The 18802-nt window shown below is 44.5% G+C and overlaps 1 protein-coding gene across 1 annotated transcript in view; it reads right to left on the bottom strand.

The window, feature by feature from the left end:
- ADRA1B (adrenoceptor alpha 1B) overlaps positions 1 to 18802 on the bottom strand; it is an 82887-nt gene that overhangs the window by 43016 nt on the left and 21069 nt on the right. The window contains exon 2 of the mRNA XM_033097038.1: positions 251 to 316. The gene's annotated coding sequence lies outside the window, so the exon portion shown is untranslated. The remainder of the gene's footprint in view (positions 1 to 250; positions 317 to 18802) is intronic.

Here is an 18802-nt window from a genome sequence, read left to right as displayed (position 1 = left end):
CCGGCGCCCTGACTCCGCGCGGCACTAGGGGGCATTGCGGGTCCAGCGAAGGCGCCAGCAGCCCCGACGCCGCCACCCTGTCAGCCACAGGCCGGCCGCGCCCCCGCCCCCCAGGGCAAGCCCTGTCGGGGGGCAGTAGGAAAAGCAGCCCAAGCATGGGGATTCCCCTGTCCCCCACCCCAAGGTGGCTGGCATTCTTTCCCCTCCTATATTCACTCTTCATTTTCAAAAGTGGGGTGGGGGTGCTTACCTCTAATGGGGGGGATCGTCCGGAATCAGCACCCAGATTTAGGGGCATATGCAACTTGTGCGGCACCTAAAAGAAAAAGAATTCCAAGGTTAGGCAGGTGAGAGGGATTTGAGTCAGATGTGAAACCAAGCCTCATCCTTTACTGCCCAGTGAAAATAAAAATAAGGCTTCTCTTCACTCACTCATTCACTCACTACTCACTCACTCACTCTCTCACTCACTTACTTGGACACTCATTCTTATTTATTCAACAGCGGAGTTGCCACTACCTGCCCTGGGCTCTGTTCTAGGCACTGTGGGGATAGCAACTGAACCAAGTGGACAAAGATCCCTGCCTTCCAGGAGCTTACATTCTAGTGGGAGGAGACAGACAATAAAATAAGTAAGCAAATCCTGAGGTGTATCCTATGCCTATGGGTGTAACAGAAAAATAAAGCAAGGAGGAGAGGGAAATGGGGTGTGTGTGTGTGGAGGGGGGGACATTTGAAATTTTAAATGGGTGCTTGAGATGTCACTGAAGTGATATTTGAATCAAGACCTTGAAAGAAATGAGGAACAAGCCAGTGGGCTCTGGAGGTGAGGGTGGCAGCGGTGGGGGTGTGGGGGTAAGAGATCTGCAGACAGCGGGGGAAGGGACGTGGGGAATCTAGATTGTTTGTTGACTCCTGCCCCCCCCCCCCCCCGCTTATGACTGACATCCATGTTGGACGTTCATCTATAGGGACACACTCCCAAAGGTGGGTGAATGGCACCTAGGAGAGACGATATGGGCCAAAAGACGCTGAGGGAGAGCCTTATGTTGTTAACGTTTATCCAGCACTTGGTGTGTCCCAGACAGTGTGCTAAGTAAGTACTCTTTGCACTTTCTCATGACCCTATGAAAGGACTATTCGCATCATCCTTTCCACTTTGTAGATGAAACATCAAAGTACAGCGAAGTTTAACTCGTTGCCCAAGTCCACTCCGCCATCAAGGAGAGGAGCTGGGAATTGAACCCAAGTGTGGGTCCATCCAAAGTTGAGCGCTTAGCTGCTGTGTCACACCTGTGCCCCGGAAGCAAGATAGGGGATGAACTTCTTCCCCCCAAATTTATTGAGATATACAACACTGTGTAAGTTTAAGGTATATAAAATACTGATGTGATATACTTATATATTGTAAAATGATTACCATGATAATATTAGCAAATAACCTCCATCACATCACATCACATGATTACCATTTCTTTTTTGTGGTGAGAACTTTTAAGAGCTACTGTCTTAGCAACTGTCAAGTACATAATACAGTATTATTAACCATAATCACCATGCTGTACGCTAGATCCCCTGAACTTACTCATCTAATAAGTGGAAGTTTTGTACCTTTGACCAACATCCCCCCATTCCACTCCCCCAACCCCTGGTGACCACCACTCAACTCTCTGTTTCTGTGAGTTTAACTTTTTCAGATTCCACATATAAGTGAGATCACACAGTATTCGTCTTTCTCGGTCTGACTTATCTCACTTCTAATGCCCTCAAGTTTCATCCATGCTGTTGCAAATGGCAGGATTTCCTTTTTTTCTCATGGCTGAGTAATATTCTATTTTTTATTATGTTCTATTATATATATTCTATTATATATATTCTATTATATATGATAGAATATATACATTCTATTATATATAATTATATAATTATATACACACACACACACACACACACACACACACACACACACACACATATATATATAATATCTTCTTTATCCATCCATTGGTTGATAGACACTTAAGTTGTTTTCTTATCTTGGTTATTGTGAATAATGCTGCAATTACCCCTTTGAGATCCTATTTTCATTTGCTTTGGATACATATCCAGAAGTGGGATTTCTGGATGATATAGTAGTTCTCCTTTTAACTTTTTGAGGAACCTCCATATTGTTTTCCATAGTGACTGCACCAGTTTAAATTTGAGGAAGGGGCGGATTGATTATTATAGGTGGGGAGCTGTCTTCCAAGTAGTAAATTTTGGAACCCTGAGCTACTAACCTGAGCTCCTTACCGATAGCTAAGCATTTACTCATTTTGCTTGATTCTTCACAACAACCCTTTGAGAGAGGCATAACCATTCTCCACTGGCAGATGAGAAAACCATGATTCAGAAAGTGTGTGTATATTCTTGAAGTCATATGGCTAGTAGACGTGTGGCAGAGCAATGCGTAGTGACAGCTGGAGGTGGAAAAGTAAAGCCTGATGCCTTCTTTTACTCTTGTCCAGAGGCCTGCATCTCGGGCTTCCTACCCCTTCCCTTGGTAATCACTATGATTCAGGGCTGGGGAACCAGGAAGTCACTCAGGGTGATTTACACTTAAGCTCCTCAGCCTAGAGCAGAGGTGTCCAAACTGCGGCCCACGGGCCTACTGCGGCCCACAATCCATTTTTAATTGGCCTGCAGCAAATTCCAAAAATATATTTAGTTTACTTAAATAAACCAGGTGAGGCAATACGTCCTTCACCTCGAGTGAGTGGCCCGGCTGTTTGTGCATTTTACCGCCTATGGCCCTTGGTGAAAAACGTTGATAAAAGTTTGACACCCCTGGCCTAGAGGAAGGTTTATTTTTATTTTTTTACGGCGGCAGTTGGTTATCACATACCTACCTAAGATTTTAATCTTCCATCAAAATGCGCAGACTCCCCAAAATGCACAAAATACACAATTTCAAGAGGTCCCCTGGGATTGAGATATCTGTGGTAGAGACATCTGTGAAAATAATTTTTTTTCTACTTCAATTAAATGGGCTGAAGTTGTTTTTGAAGATTTTAAAATAAGAGATTCACAGGTTTATAGTGATTTAGCGCTTCCAGAGCTATTAGAACCCTTGCTTGCTCATCTCTACATTGTGGAGGTGGTCCAGGAGGCAGAGGGAATCCGCAAGGTACCATAGCTAGTCAGATGCAGAGCTGGTTGTCAAACAGTTTCCCTGGACCACAGAGCAGTGCTCCTGCCTCTGCCCCACCTGTCAGCTACTCATGACTTACACAGTGGGGTGTGAGACGGAGAAAACTCGGACAGCCCTCTGCCAAGGATCCTTAAGAAAAGGGGAGATTGTCCTTGGTCCTGGGTGGCTTATGCACTAATCTGTCTGGAGATAGAGGCTGGGCAGATGGTCTTTTGAAGACTTCTAGCTCCAGGTGGTCAGCTTCCCTGGCTGGATAAAGTGGCCCCTGAAGTCCAACTTGCTGTCCTTCCTCCCACACACTGTCCACATGGTCGGGGGAGTGGAGTGTCACACATCCAGTTCCCACCATTCTCATGTATCTTCAAGTCTAGGGTGATGATGCTTCTCTTGAACTGGTTTATTCCCAAGGGGGAGTGGGAGGAGGAAGAGAATGCCAGTAAGTTTTCAGAAAGCTGGTGATTAGCACAAAGGCAGGGATGTGGCAGAGAAAAAGTGGGACAGAATGAAGAGTAAGTTCCGAGCCCACATTTTGATTGTGGCGACCCATTTCCCACTTCCCTGGGCACTAATCTCACCAGCTATGGAAGAGCCAGCAACACACCATTGAATTTATGGAGTCGGTTCTACATAATCACAGTAACAAGCTGCAGTGCGAAAACTCAGCCTATCAGACATTTTTTTCTATGGTGGCAAAAGGCCAGGAAAATAAAAAGAGCAAGTCTGAGACTCAGAGTTGGTTTATACTTGTTATGAGAGAGAATAGTTTGTTACCTTGATGAAAACTTATGTCTTGACTCAGGTGGAAGGGATTATTGAGCCACAAGTTTCAAAATCCTTGTAGATTTTAGACATGTTGTCATTTATCGGTGTCTTTCACGAAGACAAAACAAACACCCCACTCTAAGGCCAACAGGTATTAGCCTTAATGGCAGCCATGCTCCAGGACTCCACTAAGCAACCTTTGCTAACGGTCCTTTCCTTACTGTTCCTCCCTGTCCTTCACTGGAGATGCTTCTTAGCACTGCTGGCTGATGTTTGACCCATGGAATTGACCATTTGTTTAGGTGTCATGAGGATACAGATGATATTTTACTTTCTCAGTGCTCCCTGGGGCAAAGCCAAGCACAGAACTCTGACTCATTCAAGGCTGGGGGAAAAAGAACCTTTTCATTATCCACCTGATTACGTTAGAAACCCTCTGATGTTGCAAACTCCCATTTCTGTGTGTTATCTAGCTGGAGCTGCCACTGAGTTTGACTTCTGGGGAGACCAAGGCAATGGGAGATTCAGAGATCTGCTTGGAGGCCCGATGGGAGGAGAGTGCTCCCTTGTGATCATGCAGCTTTCTGTGGCTTTCCCTCTCTAGCTCGCTCCAGTTTTCAATTCAAGCAGCCACATATAGGAGCATCTACCCTGTTTCCCCCAAAATAAGACTCAGCTGGACAATCAGCTCTAATGCGTCTTTTGGAGCAAAAATTAATATAAGACCCAGTATTATATTATAATATTATATTATATTATATTATATTATATTATATTATATTATATATTATATTATATTATTATATATTATATTATATTATGCTATATTATATTAAAGACCTGGTCTTATATTATAGTAAAATAAGACCAGGTCTTATATTAATTTTTGCTCCAAAAGATGCATTAAAGCTGATGGTCCGGCTAGGTCTTATTTTTGGGGAAACACGGCACTCTGTGTAAGGCACCATGCTAGGTGCTGTGGGAGAATCAAAGATGAACTAAATCAAGCAAACAATAACCTAGCACTGAGCTAGGCACTGCGGGCAAGGATGAGGATGGGAGAGCACCGTTGAGAGAGTACTTAGTATGTGCCAGGCAGTGTGCTCGGTACTCTGTGTGCATTTACGCACATCTTCACAACAATGCAAGGTAGGAATTATCCCCATTTTACATATGAGGAAACTGAGGCTCAGAGAGGTTCTGTGACGTGACCAAGCCCATTCAGTGAGTAAGTAACATTGGTATTCAAAGCATTGTTGTTTGGCTCCAAAAGCTTGCATCCTTCTCTCTACACCAGACTGAGATTTAACAAAAAAAAAAAAAAAAAAAAAGGTGGCAGAAGATTCAATGTTCGCCCTAAAGGAAATTACAAAATTACAGCAGAAGACAGAATGTGATCAGGTTCCTGAGCAAGCAGAGGTCAGGGAGGGGACGGCAAGGCAGAGCTTTCTGGGCGAGGAGGTCCTGCAGAGGATCTCCTCAGGTCAGGCTTTCTGGTCTCCCAGGCCAGCACCCGGTCTGCTGAGGATTTGAGAGCCGACTTGCATTCTAATCCTGCTTACCTCATTTAATAGCTACTACTAATGTGACCTTGCACAGAATAGTAAAGCGATTAAGAGCCTGAACTCTGGCATCAAACAGACCTGGGTTTATGTCCCAGTTCCACTAATTTATTAGCTGTGTGTCCTTGGGCAAGTCACCTAACCACTCTGAGCCCCAGTTTTCTCATCTGTCCAATGAAGATCATAATAATAGTCCCTGCCTCACAGGGCTGAGGCAAGGATTAAATGCAATCGTATGTGTAAAGTGCCTAGCACAGAGCAACCGGAATACAGTCAGCTAAGAGTTAGCGATGAAGTGCGGACTAGGTGTTGGGCCTTGTGCCCCAAATGGCTGCTGGACAGTATCTGATTTAATCCTGGTAATAATATTATGAGGTGGATGCTATTATTACTGACATTTTTCAGATGACGAGACGGAGTCTCAGAATGGTTGCCCAAGGCCACAGAGCTAGCCGCTGGCACAGCTGGAATACAAAGCACGATGAGAGGCTAAAAATGAAAAAAAGAATTGGAGGTGGGGCGCATCTACTTCATGCCCTTCTATGGGGTTTCCAGGGACTTAAAGGAGTTTTGCCCCTGTGGTAGCCCGGTTGGTGGCCATGAGAGGTACCCTTTCTTATGGGCAGTGGAAGCTAGCTTCAGCAGAGGCATTTCCTCGCCTCCAAAGGCAGTAGGTCGGAGGCTCCATGGAGTGAGGGATTTCAGCTCTCTCTGGGCAAACTTGCTTTTCTCTCTGGTAATTACAGTTTATCAATCTTTGCTGAGCACAGATTCCCCCAACCCAGACATTCCTGGAGCACAGCATTTCCCGGCGAGGTAGAGAACTCAGGAGCAGCCCTTTGCAGGAGGCTGGTGAAGATTAATTGCCAAGTCATCCAGGGGCTGAATTCAATATCACATGTTTGGGAAGAGTCCTGAATTGGGGGCTGGGCTGTGAGCGCACAGGGCTTGGGTGTGTGGAAGGGGAGAAACCTACTGACTCTGGAGCTGGAGAATGGGTCCATTCTCCATTAGGCCCTGGTTTGAAGGTGGGTGTGCAGCTGTGTTTGCACTGTGCCCTCCGCAAGACAGATGCCATTGTCCACATCAAAGACTGGGGGCAGGGAGCTGATGGAGATTTTACTGGCGCTAAAGCTCTCCCAAGCTGCCGTTGTGTTGCCACTGCCAGAATTTACTTTCTAATCACATTTTTTGAAACTATTACAGGTTAAAGCAAAACACAATGAAACAAAACATATGGCCATAGGCTCCTTACAGCTGACCCTTCAAGGCTACTCTGCTACAGTTAAGATCTTGCCCTTGTGACATGTTAGAATCTGAAAGATCCTAGAGAGCATCTAGTCCAGGGGTCAGCAAACTATTGCCTGTGGAATAAATCCAGCCTTGTGCTCATTTTTGTAAATAAAGTTTTATTGGAACACAGCCATAGCCATTTGCTTACTCATTGTCTATGGATGCTTTCATGCTTTAATGGCAGAGTGGAGTAGCTGCAACAGAGACATGTGCCCTGCAAAGCCTAAAACATTTGATCTCTGATCCTTTCTAGAAACCCTTTGTTGACTTTTGATCTAGTCCATCCCTTTCATTTTACATATGGGGACACAAAGGCCCAGAAAGGGGAGGGGATTTGCCTAAGGCAGAGCCAGAGTTGGTAGCCAGGAGATGTGATTCCACCCCTATAACTTTTTTTTCCCCCCCACTGCTGTCATCTGTTTTTGCAGCCTGGTGCAGGCTCTGAGTTTGAATCCCAGCTTTAGTTGACCAGATGTGTGACCTTGGGCAAGCTACATAAATTCTTTCAGACTCCATTTTTTTCTTCTGAGACCTGGGGATAATGCTTTTAGTTTCTTGAGATAATGCACATACTAGGTGGTTGTGAGAATTAAAGGAGCTATAGTTTGTACTGCTTGGGCTGGACCTTGGCTCATAAAAAACACAACCCCAAACAGCTACTATTATTATATTGATGTCCTCTGCAATTTTGTATGCATTAAGCTTATCTCTCCCACTCCAAATTTCATACGGGAAAGGGCCACCCCTCACCAGTGGTTCTTTAACTTTTTGAGTCCTAGAACTTGTTGAGAACCTACTGAAAGCTGTGGATGCGTTGCTTTCCTCCACCCTTTTCCTGAATTCCTTACAGGGGCTTCCTCAGTGCCAAGTTCCTGGCAGGGCCCCTTGATGAATTGATCTTCACTCTATTACTTCTTATTTTTGTTCGCGGGGCCTGTCTCTTGCTAACTCCATCTCCGTGTAAACTCTTTCAGTCTCAGGCAACATTCAAACAAAAATAAACAACAATTTCAGTGTTTCCCCATTCATCACGGAGCAGAACTTGAACAGAATAAAGTGAACGAACACTGGTCTTTCTTTTCCCCCCGGAGTTTGTGGTCTAAGATGAATAACGGGAGTGTGCATCTGAGGATGCTCAGAGAATTGTGTCTGACAATGAACAGGGATATGAGTTAAACAGGGAAACAAATAAGTCCATGACATAGGTCTCAAATTTCTCCATCCTTCTTCTTCCTCTCTTGTGCTCTCTGAACCAAACCAGTTGACCTTTCGGGGGGATTTTCACTGGTGGTGGCCACCAAGTTCAGAAAGGTCTAAAGGAAGTGGTGGGAACCCTCTTCCTTGGGGGCATCTAAAAATTATATCTGGATAAAGTGTTAGAGCCCAGCTTTGGAGAGGACAGACCAGGCCTCTAGGGAGTAAGGCAAGGAAGTGATGTCAGAGGCTGATTTCTGCCTTCTCATCTCATTCTCTGGCAGAGGTGACAGGGTACGACCCTGGGATGGGGGTGGGCATGCTTGGGCAATGGTGTATGGCATCACTTTGGGGCCACGGGCATGGCAACGGAGGGAGGAGGGAGAGAAGGAGGTGGTTTTCTTTGCCCATCTCCATCGTGGACTGAGGAATGCTGGAACAGGAAATGCCCAGCGTATCTCAGCTGTTTACTGGACACCAAACTGGAGGGTTTGGAAGGTTGCTTTGGGAGTCCTGAAGAGATGAAGGGAGAAGGAGGAGGAGCCTTGGTTTTTCTGCCTCTCGTGGGACTGTCCTAGTAAGTGCTTGGGGGTGGGGTAAGGAGAAGGTTTTGTGCAAACTTCTAGACAGGAGCAACCTGGTATAATGGCAGTTAGCTGCATGGTGTGAAATGCAAGTTCCTGGAAGAGACTTTGAAGTGCTATCCATTGAGAGATAGGTACTGCCCTCTTCCTATGGCTCCATTTAATTAACTACGACTGAGTGCAGCTAGGCACCACGTATTGTGCTAAACGAATTCACAGGCATAATCTCACTTAATCCTCCAAACAATACTTTTGTGGACGACATTGTTGGCTCCAATTTGCAGATGAGGAAACTGAGGGTACGAGAGATTAATTAACTTGCCCAAGATTACCCAGAGATGGGATGAGAGCAGAGGCAGTTTGACTCAAAACTGATACTTTTCACCTCCCAAACAACCCAAATTTGGCTGCAGGCTGACCTTGCTGCTAAACAAAACTATAGGAATGTCTCGGCAAACCTCAGCAAGCCAGGGAAGTGGATTGAGAGAGGCAGAAGTTGTTTTGGGCCATGGTCTAGAGCACAGTGCAAACATGGACCCTTCTCTGGGGTGGGGTCAGAGGATTTCATCTCTCCTCCTAACCCCTCCCTGGGAACCTCAAGTGAGCTCAAAGACTTCAGCCTCAGTCTCAACTCTTCCAAGAAGAATGGGAAACCTGATTTGATAATTGTCCTAAAGGATGCAAAAGTTATTGATCCCATGATGGTAACCAACTGTTGTCTATCTCAGAGAGAAAAACAGAGGGAGAGACAGAGAGCAGAGAAAGACTCCAAAGACAGTTGAGAGATGCCAGTCAGGCCTCAGGAAGTAGCTCATTAAACATCAGATCAAATTCTAGTTCTTGGCACTTTCTAGCTTTGTGACCTTGCGCAAGTTACTTCATTTATTTAAGCTCCTGTCTGTTTATCTACAAAACGGATATTTTAAATATTTACCCCATTGAGTTGTTGTCAGGATTACATGGGAGTTTGGCACCTAAAAAGCTCTCAATAAATATGTTGTTGACATTTTGTATAATCACAGAAAATATAACAGATTTCTCAGTATCTGGAATATTAAGGTACAGATTTTTCTAGTGAATCTCAGTGAATCTTCTAGTCCTTTACTTGCCAATTGATGTAACCGAGTTCTTTCTTTTTTTCTGATATAAATAGCCCTACACGAACAGTGGCTGGAAAAATGACAACGATACAAATAACAATAGCTAACATTTGTGGAGAGTGTACTGGGTGCTAGGCTTGTGGTATGGGCTTTCCAAATGAGACAGTGTACACACCATCTTATTGTAACACAAGCATCCTATCAGGCAGGCAGAAGGAATATTCTATCTGGCCTTTGAGATACGACTTCTGAAACTGACTCTCCTACACCCAGAGAATCCAGGGCTTGCTGGAAATATTTCTTCACGCAGAGAATGCCTAGTGAGGTTGGAGACTAAGCCAGAGTGGGTGTTGGTGGGCTTGGGGAGTGGGGCGTGGTGGGCAGTGGGCCTGTGAGCTCGCTGTGGAGAGGCGAAGGGAAACAGCTTGGTCCAGCAGGCAGGCGGCAGGCTCTCAGCCTATAATTCTTGGCCACGGGTGCAATTAGTGTCACCAGGAATTTTCCTTGTGAATCAGGCCAATTAGAAGCTCACAGGCTATAAACCTTCACATCAGAGGCCACCCATTCATGCCTAGAAAGGCAGGGAAGGAAGGGGGGCACAGGAACCTCCACCCGCCCCCGATCATCCGATACTGCAGAGAGGTCCAGATTCATGAGAAGGGGAAGAAGAGAAGGAGGGAAGAGGGCCGGGAACAGACTCCAGTGAATATACAGATATTGTCAGTTAAATCCCAGGGACTGGGTGGAGAAGCAAAAAGAAAAAAAATGTATTTAGTGTGGAAGTGTTTTTTCTCAAGTCCAGCTAGGGAACTTGTCCCGAAAATAGCTGGACCAGCTCCAGGAGTGAGAGTTGGTGTCACCTGAAAACTTGAGAATATTCCTTCGCTCAATCTGGAGAACTGCCCACTCTACCCCTTCTTGGTGTTGCTCCCTTGGGAGCCTAGGAATTTCCTAAGGAGGAAATATTGAGCAGGCAAAGGTTTGCCGACACAGCCAGAGATGCCCCAACTTCTCTGGGCTCGAGTCACCTACAGGGGGCCTTAAGATGAAGATTCCTGGGTCCCAGCCCCAGATATTTTGATCTAGTATCTGAAGTGAGGTCTAGGAATGTATAGCTTTCACAAGTCGCCCGAATGGTTCCGTGCAGAAAACCGACAGACCACATTCTGAGAAACATCGTTTTAGTCCATCCTCCACCACCATTTTACAGAAGGCCAGAAAGTGCAAACCACCTGGCTGAGTATCTCATAGAGAAGGTCCTTGCAGGGTCTAAGTCTTAAACCCGGGTCTTCTGATGACTAATCCTGGCAGTCTTGCCTCAGCTGGACCTACTAAAAATGACTTTGGCCTTCGCTTGCTATGGCTTATTCTTTGCCAGGGGTCTACCTGTTCTTCACGCCTCAAATCAGGGGTCACTTCCTCAGGGAAGACTATCTTGTCCCTCCCCACCCCGGTATAGGTGAAGTTCCTATTTACTCTGCTCTCAGAAAACCACACCCCTCTCCTTCACAGCATTCACCCTGGTTTGTAGGTACATACACCCAGGTGATTATTGGATCAGTATCTGCTTCCCTCCCTAGACTTCAGGCTCAATGAGAGCAGGGACAGCGTTTCTTTTTGCTCTTCCAAGGGCCTAGCACAGTGTCTGATGGATACATAGTAGGTGCTCAACAAATATTTGTTAGATAGTAAGTGAATGAATGAATGAATGAATGAATGAATGAATGAAAAGGGCAGTTGATTTCAGCCTTAACTGAAAGTCAAAATAAAGCAAAATTTGTGCAACATTTGAGATTTCTCTTTATATATATGATATTATATTATATTGTTTTTGGCCCGGACCATTTGACCCCAACTGCCCATTCCATCCCTGAAACTAGAGCTTCCTGCAGGCAAAATTGTGTAGGAAGAGGTCTGCTGCTTTGATTTTTCTGTTTGTCTGTTTGACTCTATTTCTTTAGTCTATTTTGCAGTGAATTATATGTTGGGTATCCATTCTCTTCTATGCAACCCTCTCTTCCTTTCAACTCTAGCCCCTTCCCAAGATCTCAATGCCCTCATGTTGGCTCAGCCACCTTTAAATCTGACCTTTTCTAACCTCCTGTTCCTGGTCAAAGTCCACCAGTCCAATGTCCTATTTCCTGAAGGCCCCGTGAGTGTTAGGACAACTCTTCAAAGTGACGGCTTCCTGCCAACAAGGGATAATGACCTCATCCTTTGCCTCTTCTCCTCCCCTTTCCTTTGAACTAAACCCATCACTTTCTTAGCCAAAGGTATGTGCTTCAATGAGCTGGTGAAACCTTTGGCATCAGGAATCATTTTCTATGGAGCCCAAGAAGCACTGACCATAGCAGGAGGATTCTAACGATCAGCAACCCTTTTTGAGCCCTGTGTTAGGGTCTGAGGGACGTACAAAGACGAATAAAGAGTATTTCTTTCTCTCAAGGATCTTTAGGGGGAGACAAGTCATGGACTCCCACTTACGAACAGTATGGCAATTAAAGAACACTTCTGGAGACTTTGTCGCTTGCCAAACAAATGATGATAACCACAAGCGCTATGAGTTTAATTAGAAAGTATGTATAATGCCCTTTGGATTGGGCCTGACACATAGTAGGCCCACTTAGTCATGCTAATTCTTCTTCCCTCTAAGGGATGGAGACATGTTTCAGGGCTGGAGTAGGTGAGCTGGTCTCCACTGAGGAAGGGTGCTCTCTCTTTATGGCTCTGGGGAACATATTCAACTTAGGAAGAAACTTTTTCAACTCTATAAATGTACCTGTTTGCATTCAGAATTGATGTCTATTTAAAAACAATTACTCTCTTTGCATTCAGGGGGTCCCCTAGGACCCAGCGGGTGCACACCCTTTTACTCACTGTCTATACACAGAAGGAGAGAGGCACAATAGTTTTTTAAAAATTATCAGAGTAAATTGTGCTATGGTAAAGCTATGGAAAGGTACAGAAGACGAAAGGGGAATCACCCTTTATTCCACTATCCAGAGACAGCATCACTGTAAATGTTTTGACAAATGTTTTCTAAACTTCACACATGCGCACACACACATTTACACACACATACCTGCCCATGTGCACACACATCTTTGTACACACACATGTGCATACACACATTTGCACATGTGCACACACATCCGCACACATGCACACACACATCTGTGCACGCACACGTGCACACACACAAGTGCATCTTGTTTGGGGTGTTAGCCTCTGTGCCAACCCACAGCTGTCTGCTGAGTTCCCCACCTCTCAGACCCAGGCTGACCCTCACTAGGGGTGGACCCTGAACCAACCAGAGCCAATCAGAGCCCAGGGACTCTTTTGCCGTGGGATTTGAAGATGAAGGGACGCAGGGTTTGGAACAAAGTCTCGAGATGTTGCAGCCATCACGCTACCAGAGAGAGGGCACCTCTGTGAGTGGAACTGAATGGAGCTGAGTGACATTGTCCATCCTTCCCACATACTCCCACAGGACTTATTCCCACGGGGATAATCCCCATGCCTTCGAGTAGCTAGTGGATCCAATTCTCAGTAGAAGGGTTTTGAGCAAGTTGCTTAATCTCTCTGAGCCCAGTTTCCTCATCTGTACAATGGGATAGCACTTGGGAGATTTGTGCGAGCGTCATGCCATGCTACTGCTATCAACAATACTACGACTACTAATTAAATTTACAGCTGCCTCTGTGAATGCTTCGTTGTGGTCAGAACTTACGCCAATCAGTTTAACATATTGTTTCATTTAGTCTTCACACCCACAGGGAGCGGAAGGGGGATCCGTTATGATTGCTTGTGTAGCCGTGAAGGACTGAAGTGAAGACCCGATTCCAGCTACGCTGATTCCGGTCACAGTCATTTGACTAACTGATCCCTTTCGCCTCTTTGAATGTTTGGTAGTTGGATCTTGGTTCTTTTCAGGGCCTCTTGGCTGAGGGGGACACCTTGCCCTCTGCAGGGGACAGGGCACTGGTTCCAAACGAGAGACAGTGGGAAGTACCTGCTGGGTTGTCACCAAGAGGGCTGGGACACTGGCCAGAGCCCTCTCTGTCTGCAGTGCCCTCCTGCCTGACTGTGCCTCAGTGTTCCCTAGGTAACCACAGGGGACACAGCACAGATTTATGACCCTGCTGCTCTCAAGCAAGTACCTGACTTGTTCTATCCAAGACTGATGGTGTCTGGCTCCCAGATGACTCATCAGGAGGGGAACAGACACCTGTGGGTGGCGCAGAAGGAAGGGAAACCCTCCACCACCTTCTCACCTCCCACAAGCAGAGAGACTGAGAGGAATTGCCGTATCACGCACTGTTAAAAAGGCAGAGATATTCAAGACTCCCATTTTATGGATGGAGACCGAGGCCCTATTCCACCTGCTCCTTCATTTATTTCGTGAACACTGGTTGAGCTTTGTGCCAGTCTGTGTTAGATCAGTGGGGAAATGATAACACGGGAAAAACACAGACTCTGCCATCAGCACTGCTATTGACTACACAGGGGGGTAGGTCACGGCACAGGGAGCTATTGTTAGGGGGGGAGGTTAGATTGTGGGAGGGCACTAAGAGTGGCATGTCAATCATTTGTATTTAAATGGGTCCAACTTCACTTCAGTTCATTCTTTTAGCATCTACTCGGTGCTGAGGACAGCTGAGATGAACAAGAAACAAGTAGCACATTGCTCTAAGGCAGAAAGGAGAAAATAAGATTTCACTGGGTCCTTGCAGAGAGTGAATGATCTATCTTTGGTGTCCACAACTTGGGAGCTTGCTGGAGCAATGCACATATTTCACATAGTGAATAATTCTACATTAATGTGCCTACTTGAAAATAATACCAACACATCCATACATAGGTTTTCCCCTTTCGAGTAGTCACCTCAGGAGGCAATAAGCTTGTTTCAATGTTCCACTTAAAACTTTTGTTCCTCTTTTAATATTGTTCTCAAACCAGTGCACATTCTTGCGACCATCATGGTGAAGCCAAGCACTCATTATTTGAGAACAGAGGTGATTTGTAGAAGTAATCAACAGTCCTTACGAAGACATCTAGCCCTGGTCTGTGGCCTGTCTGCCCCAGACCCCTTCCATGACTTCCCTTGTGCTGTTCTAAATGGCTGGGGGCTAACCCTTTACCCTCCAGGGCTGGTCAGTGGGGGGCATGGCAGGAGGAGAGAAACAGGAGAAGTGAGGACATTTCTCTCTCTCTCTCTCTCTCTCTTTCTCTCTCTCTCTCTCTCTCTCTCTCTCTCTCTTTCTCTCTCTCCCCTCCTATTTCTCAGGGGCTGTTTCTGGTAAAGGTTCATCACTTCCATGGCTTCTGCTCCACTAGAAACATCATATATACACACATATGTATATATGTATATATATATGTATATATATATATATATATGATATCTCAATGACTTGCTATATGGCAGCATGAACTTGCTATAAAATATTAAAAAAAGAGATTTCACTCACAATAGCATCAAATATGGAATACCTAGGAATAACTGTAGCAAGAAATGTACAGGATCTCTACGGAGAAAATGACAGAATTTCAGTGGGGAGGAGGAAAGGTCTTGAATGACTGGAAAGCTATGTTATGCGTCTCAAAGTATTGCAAAGATAAAGATGTCAATGCCCCACAATTGAATCTATTTAACGAAATTCCATCCAAAGTATCAATGGGATTTGGAGGGAACTTAACAACGTGATTCCAAAGTGCTTCTGGAAGAATAAATGCTTGAGAACAGCCAAACTGATTTAGAAAAAGGAGGGTTTTGTGCAGGGAATTGCACGACCCAATTAGAATGCTGGATAAGGTGACGGGCAAAGGGTTAGGCCGGCAGATCAGTGAAATAGAATAGATCATCTAAAACCAGATCCAACTCCACCTGAGAATTATTGTGTGACATTTCCACCCTTCACAAATGGTATGAATTTTGGACATTCGGGGGAAAAAAATAAAGTTAGAGCCTTACTTTTCACCTTCCATAAAATATGAATTCCAGATAAATTAGAGATTTAAATGTAAACTTCTAAATAATAAAAATACTAGAAGAAAATATAGGTGCATAATTTTAGCTGTTTAGGATTAGGGAAATTCTTTTTAACAATGGCATCAACTTTAGAAACCATAAAAGAAATGAGTAGGAATATAAATAAAAGTGTAAAACTTATGTGGCCATACCTCCTGATTTAAAGATGAAGGGACTGATTTAAACACAAAGGCTGTATTAAAGACATATTTTCAAGTTACATGAATAATAGATCATTAATATTCCAGATATCTACAAAATCCTTATAGATCAATCATGAAAAGATGAATAACATCCAAATAAAAATGTGAAAAGGACATGAATAGATAAATCTTAACTGAAATATGTGTGTAATCAATAATCAGGCAAAAATTTGTGTAGTAATAAAATAAATGACACCACAACGATGCCTAGGTTTTACTTACTGTGCAGATAGAAAGGAATAGAACTAAGTGTGAAAAGTCTGAGAAGGATCTGAGGAGAAAGCTGATCATCTCACTCAGTGTTGGTAGGCGAGTAAACTGGCACATTTCTAAAGGGCATTTGACAAAATGTGTCAAAACACTCTAAAATATGTATACCCTTAACGTAGCAATCACACTTGTTGGAATTTACCTTAAGAAAACAAGCAAACACATGCAGAAAGATCTCTTCATTACAGTTTTGACATAAAATCAAATTCACACACACACACACACACACACACACACACTCACACCTAATTGGAAGCAGCATAAATGTCTGTCAAGAGGAAACTGATTAAGATATTTACAGTACATCCCCACAGAGAAGGCTACGCAGCCATTTAAATGACAATGATTCAACTCATCACAGTATATATTCGATGACATTCTGTCCATAAAATATAGAAAGTGAAAAAATCCAGGGTGCCACACTGTACCAATAGCCACATTTACAATATGTAAGTGTTTAGATGACTTAGAAAGAGGTAATAAGCATATATACAAATATGTTAGCTGGGATTATGTCTGGGTAGGTGGAGCGACGATAGGTGATTTCATACTTTTCCATATTTTCTAAAGAATTTCTTTTCTTTTTAAAACAATAGACATGTAATCAGCTGTCCCCATCTCCCCAAAAAATTATTTGGAAAGGGCAAAGTCAATTGGAGTCAAGTGTGCTAAATAATGCAGGGGTTGGGATTCCCTGAGTGGAAAGTCCACACCAGACTACTTAACCAAAAGGCATTGATCGGTTCATATCAGAGAATGTCTGGCTTCAGGTGAAGTTTGGTACAGTATGGCCAGAACATGAATTGTCTATTTTTTGTTTTTGCTTCTTTGGTAAGGGCTCTATTTATAATCAGGATTTCCCTTTACGCTCCCCCAAATTACTGCCAACTCTTCTTGGGGCTACATCCTTCCAGCTTCACATCCAGTAGGAGAGATGAAGCCCACTTCTATGCTAGCTTTAGAAAAATCCTTCACCTTGAGTCTCCTGGTTAAGTTATGGGTTCAACTCTGAGCCAGTAAAACTGAAGCCACCGAAAGATAAAGAGCTTGTCCCAGGACTCAGGACAAAATTAAGGGCAGGCCCTAGGGCTCAGGACTTCACATTTGGAGCTCTTTGTCCTAAAGCACCTACCCTTTAAAGACTCATCTCTACAGCCCACGTTATCATCTCCTACCTCAGTTTTTATTTCCACGAGGGAGCATAGGAGGAAGGATACCAGGTACAGTCGTGCAGGTTTTGGACTGCACCATTCCAGGGGGCTCCATTTACATCAAAATCCATATGCATGGCACCCTTTAGAGTTGTGCAGAACACAACCTATATGGGCATAAATAGGAGGATGGATCTGGAATTTGTTTTTCAGCAGGGATGGCAAATACTTGTCACATGTAGTGACACTTTTCCCTCCAGTACCCATGACAGGCATTGCCTGTCAATCATGTCACTGTTTCCCACTAAGCTCAGGCTTAATCTCAGAATTTTTCTCAACCCAACTCTCTAGGTTCCTACCAGTTGTTAACTGTGGTTGGCACTTGAGCTAAAAATCTATTTGCCTTCCTGTCCTAAAGTAAGCAGCTCAAATCTGTCCTCAGAACGACCCCCTTCCCAGACCTCTACCTTGGTGAAAAAACTTCCAAACATAACAGCCAATACTGCCATGGTAACGTAATAGAATGGCATAAATATTAAATGAGAAAATACAAGCAAAGTCCTTAGATTAGTGACTGGCATCTTGCCAATGGTTAATAATTAGTAATTTAAAATAATAATAAAATATTTAAAAATAATAAAATATTGGAATTTATAAACATGTTTGATGTGCTAACAGCCCTTAATGTCAGTATGTATTATCGATCTAACCCCTAGGTTAGAACATAAGTCAAAGGTGTAAATTTCTGAGTGTTACTGAGAATTAGATGTTTATCACAGTTTCAGTTCACACACGCACACCCTATCTGGAAATCAGATATTGTAATCCAGGGGGGATAAATCTTTCTGTCCTTATGCCTTATATCTTATAAGTTGGTCTCTCTCTCTCTCTCTCTCTCTCTCTCTCTCTCTCTCTCTCTCTCTCTCACCCCGCCCCCCCCAACATGTTCATAGGAAACCAGTGAGCTTGAGGGGTTGTAGTGGTGGCAGGGCTCAGGGGGGGCGTCCTTTGGTGGTTCTCACTGGCAATGCAGAGCCAGCCACATGCATTGGGCAGGACCACAGATATCAGCATAGCTAGTTTCTTTAGTGGAATCAGGCAGAGCCAGTGGAGACACCACAGAGCAGCCTCGCCCAGGGCTTCTCTGCCTGTGGTTTGCCAGCCTGGCAGAGTGAGGAGAGAGGGAGGGCAGGAAGGAGGGAGCAGGGAGGGGTGGTGAGTGTTATTAGCTTGATGGCATTAGAATAGGGAGCGGTGCCAGCCTCTGGCAGGAACATTTCTTTTCAGGCGCCAGTGCCCCGTGTCCTTATCCTGCTATTGGGTTTTTATAAGTGGACAAGGAAGAGGTGGCCAGACTCCTTAGATGTCGGCTTAGATCAGAGTGACAGAAAATGTCCCAGCAGGAGGGGATTTTGGAGATCACGTGACCCAAACTCTTCATTTTACAGACAAAGGCACTGGG

This window comes from Rhinolophus ferrumequinum, chromosome 24 (assembly GCF_004115265.2).
Source record: "Rhinolophus ferrumequinum isolate MPI-CBG mRhiFer1 chromosome 24, mRhiFer1_v1.p, whole genome shotgun sequence".
NCBI classification, from domain to species: Eukaryota; Metazoa; Chordata; class Mammalia; order Chiroptera; family Rhinolophidae; genus Rhinolophus; species Rhinolophus ferrumequinum.
The sequence above is the reverse complement of the archived record's forward strand: the minus strand, read 5'-3'. Positions and strand labels throughout refer to the sequence as shown.